The sequence below is a fragment of the Nyctereutes procyonoides genome, unplaced genomic scaffold, assembly GCF_905146905.1.
Source record: "Nyctereutes procyonoides isolate TBG_1078 unplaced genomic scaffold, NYPRO_anot_genome, whole genome shotgun sequence".
Taxonomy (NCBI): domain Eukaryota; kingdom Metazoa; phylum Chordata; class Mammalia; order Carnivora; family Canidae; genus Nyctereutes; species Nyctereutes procyonoides.
Window position 1 is genome coordinate 2,269,200 of NW_026575043.1, and position 4,476 is coordinate 2,273,675.

Below are 4,476 nucleotides of genomic sequence, written 5' to 3' on the forward strand. Positions count from 1 at the left end.
AGAACTTAGCACTGTCCTAAGGAAGGGAAAAAATGCTTAATATATTCTGATGCAGGCTCATATACATATTAGAAGGACTGTGTTTTGTTTGAAGCTTTACAAAGAGTTTTGTTTTTCCTATTTTGGATAATTATATCACGGAGGACAAAACATTAACATAGTATTAGTGCTGCCAAAACAACCTGCATTTACAGTGATTCTCTAAACATATAGATACAGGTACATCTCTGTAGCCTCTCCCTTTAAATGTTAGCCATGAATAAAATGTGTCATTAACATTTACTTGAATATAAAAGAAACACTTTAATTGTAAGCATACACAAGTATCTGCTTCTTTCATTGACTTAAGTCATGGACTGCGGTCTACCTAAGCATATACTTACTAAAATATGTATTATTATAAAATATTTTCCTTTTATTTCATGTTTACATTAAAAGTAGGCATTACATTGGCATTTAATCCTATGTACAGCAAAGTTATGTTGGCTACAAATTTCTTTCCAGCATACTAAAAGAATGCAGCAAAACATATAATTAGCAAAAAAAGGAAAAGGGTTGAATTTTGTCACCATTTGAGACTATACTCCAACTAATCTGGCCAGTTTGTTTCTCTCTCCTAACAGCCAGATTTGCCAAGATATAACCTGGACTGTTAACTATGTCACCAGTATGTTCACAAACACGTTCTTAATACATTAACAGAAGTGTAGGTTAAATATGTGAAAAATATTCATTACCCCGCCTGGTGTAGCAGAAACAAAAATTACAGAATCAGGGAAACCTGTATGGAGGGAGGTAATCCACCACAGGTACTGTGTGACCCCAGGATGCAGAGCACTCACCACCCTCTCTCCCTGGGCCATTCCTGGGCAGTGGGACTGCAGCAGAGCCAGCTTGAGTGGTAAGGTAACACTTGGTCCAGGAGTAAGAACAGATTCCTTGCTGCCTGGGATAAAAATGGGAATTCCCCAAGTGTTCCTCAGGTGAAATTCAAACCCACTGCATATGCAGCAATCACTTGTTACTTCATATGTAAGTAATGGAGTCACTGTCCACTGATACAGTGGCACCGTGTCTTCTGCTAGCATCTGTGACACACTAACAGACTACCTTATTAGTTTGTAAGAAAGTAAAAGCAACTGCCAGATCCAACGATGAGATTCAAGGCAATTTGCTTAATCTTTATGGTTAATTTCCTGTTCTATAAAACTGAAAAAAAAGTTGCATATCATAGATAAAGTGTGTCTACCACAGTGTAGTGAGAGAGAATATGTAGGCACAATTACCAAGGAGTTCCTGTGCTAGTTAAAATAATGCTTCTAATTTGAAACCATGACTTCTCAGAGTAAATTGACACATCATTTATCAAACCAACTCCAGAATGAGCAAATATAGATAAAAAAAAGTAAAAAAGAAGAAAACCTAGAAGATCATCTTAGGACCTTGAAGTAAGAAAACACTTGTTAAATAACATAAAAGATAATGCTAGCACACAAAAAAAGATAATTATACTAAAATTGAAAATAACAAAAACATATTAGAAAGTGAAAATCACAGTGGAAAAAATATTGGAATCAAAGGTGTTCTTATAAAATATATAAACTAGTACTACATAACTTTTCTAAAAAATCTAAGGAAGACAACTCATTAGAAAAATAAGTAGAACATTTGAATAAGTATCTTGAAAATGAGTCAAATAGCCAAAAGACACATATAGAGGTGATAAGCTTCATTAGTCATCAAAGAATGCAAACGCAAATTAAAACTACAATAAAATACCACTACAAACTCCCAGGATGCCTGAAATAAAAAGCCCAGAAGCTACTGTGTTGGCAAATATATGGAGCAGCAGGAATTACCAAACACTGCTGACAGAAGTGTACACTGGTAAAACTACTTTGGAAAACCAGAAATTTCTATTCAACCTGAACAAAAGCAAACCTAGAAACTGATCCATTCCAGGTATGTGCCCAAAGAAATACAAACATATGTTTCACCACTGGACAAGCAAAACAATGTTGAAAGAAGCAATGCCCTTAAGAGGCAAAACCTGTAAACTAAACATCCACCAACAAGAGAATGAATAAATTGTGATAAAAACCACACAAGGGAATACTATACAGCAATGATAACAAATAGTTTATAATTAATACAACATAAATGTTAAGTGGAAAAAAAAGAAAATAAAAGAGAAAACATTCTAGATTTACTCTAGGAATGCAAGCTTGGTTTAACATTCAAAATTAACTGATGTAACATACCATATCACTAGAAAAAAGGACCAAAAAAAAAAAAACATGATAGGATCATCTCAATTGACATTTTACAAGATTCAACATGCTCATGTTAAAAACACTCAACAAACTAGACAAAGCAGTGAATTCCCTCAACTTAATAAAGGGCAGTTATAAAAAACACACAGTTAATTCATACTTAAAAGACAGTGCTTTCCCCCCTAAAATCAAGAACAAGACAAGTATGTCTGTTTCTCACCACTTCTATTCAACATTACACTGGAGGTTCTAGCCAGGACAATTAAACAAGAAAAAAAAATAACAGATATACACATTGGAAAGGAAGGAGCAAAACTATCTCTGTAAGTGGGTAATATATCTATATAAAGAAAATCCTAAAAAATCAATTTTAAAAAAAGTTAGAATAAAGGAGTTCAGTAAAGTTGCAAGATACAAGACATCTACAAAAGCCCATTGTATTTCTATATACCTATAACAAACAAAGGAAAATAAAATTTTAAAAATTTCACTTATAATAGGATCTAATAGAATAAAAAACAGGAATAAATTTAACAAAAGGGTAAGACTTATACTCTGAGAACTATACGACATTGTTGAAAGAAAGCAAAAATCTTCCTTCCGCGTGGTTGTTGAGAACTCTGAAGCAAACAAGTGGTGAATACAATTTGGAGAGGACTTGGGGGAGAATATGTAACAAATTTTCTCAACCTATAATGGCATCTAATTCAGCTGTAGAAATTGACAATGAAAGTGATAATTCTTCTGGTAGCGGCTTATTTAAGACTTAGTGTGTCCCTTACTCACCAAAACAGGGGCAAAGAAACCCTATTAGAAAGTTTGTTCGTTCATCTGGCAGTGTTGAAGCAAGGGATTCATCTAGTGACTCCTCTTTTGAACCAAGACCACTGACTTTAAAAGCTATTTTTGAAAGATTCAAAAAAAAAAAAAAAGAAACATAAAAAAAGGAAATATAAGCCAAAAGGAAGACCAAGGGGAAGACCAAAAGGAAGAAAAAACCACTAGATGCTCCCAAATAAATAAGAAACAAGTTAAAGACAAAGGATCTGGGTTCCCATTTTTAGAATCTGAGAATGTAAAAAAGCCATTACCATGGAGAAAGATTTTAACCTTTGAGCAAGCGGTGGCAAGAGGATTTTTCAACTACCTTGAAAAATTGAAGTATGAATACTATCTCAAGGAATCCTTGAAACAAATGAATGTTGGTGAAGATTTAGAAAGGGAAGATTTTGACAGTCGTAGATACAAATACTTGGATGATGATGGATCTCTCCTATCGAAGAGTCAGAAACAGTGGAAGAGGCTGCAACAACTCTTGAACATGATGATGGATGTGATATCAAATTGGTGGACAATAATGATTTCATAGTAAGTTCTGAAATACCAAAGAAAATGAATCTGTATTTAGGAGAAGAGGAATAAACTGAAGAAGCTGCTTCATCTAAAAAGAGAGCATCAAAATCCAAAAACATGGGACAGAGGATAGAATGGCCTGAAAAGGAAGAGATAGGAATATGAATATTAAGCCTTTTCACTTGAAAACAGTGTCTGGACTTAAAGGTATTGGTGTATCCCAACAATCTGTACAGTTCTAGGGTGTGATAGTTTAGGGGTGAATACAATTTGAACTCATTCATGTTTAGAGGATGTTTGAGAACCAGGAAGATCATTTATCTATTTAGACCCTAAATGGGGCTCTAAAGAAATTGGACCTCAAAGATTACTGGTGGGGAGTTTTTGAAGTATGTCCATATTCAAGTGGAGATCCAAGAAGACCTCTGGACAGTGACAGCTGTGGCTTGAACAAAAGTTTGTTTTAAAAGTGCTATTTTGAAGATCATTACTCTGGCTTTGGTGGAACTATGGTGATTGGCGGCAGAAGGAATCACATGTCAAATATCTTAAGTAAAAATTTATTAACTTTGTCAGAAAAAAAAAAGAAAGAAAGCAAAAATCTCAATCAATAGAAAGGCATCTCATGTTCACAGACCAGAAGACCTAATAATTATAAGATGGAAGTTGATCTACATTTTAAACAGCATTGCTGTCAAAACCTCAGATGACTTCTTTGCAAAAACTGATTAAGTGATCTTAAAATTCATATGGAATTTCATGTGACTCTGAGTAGCCAAAACAATCATGAAATTGAACAAAGTTGAAACACTCACATATCCAATTATATTTCCTAAAGCTTTATTTATTT

General features: G+C 34.0%; 1 pseudogene; it reads left to right on the top strand.

Moving 5' to 3' along the window:
• Positions 1-2,968: 2,968 nt before the first annotated feature.
• On the top strand, positions 2,969-3,791 carry LOC129507860 (TATA box-binding protein-associated factor RNA polymerase I subunit D-like; annotated as a pseudogene).
• Positions 3,792-4,476: the final 685 nt, after the last annotated feature.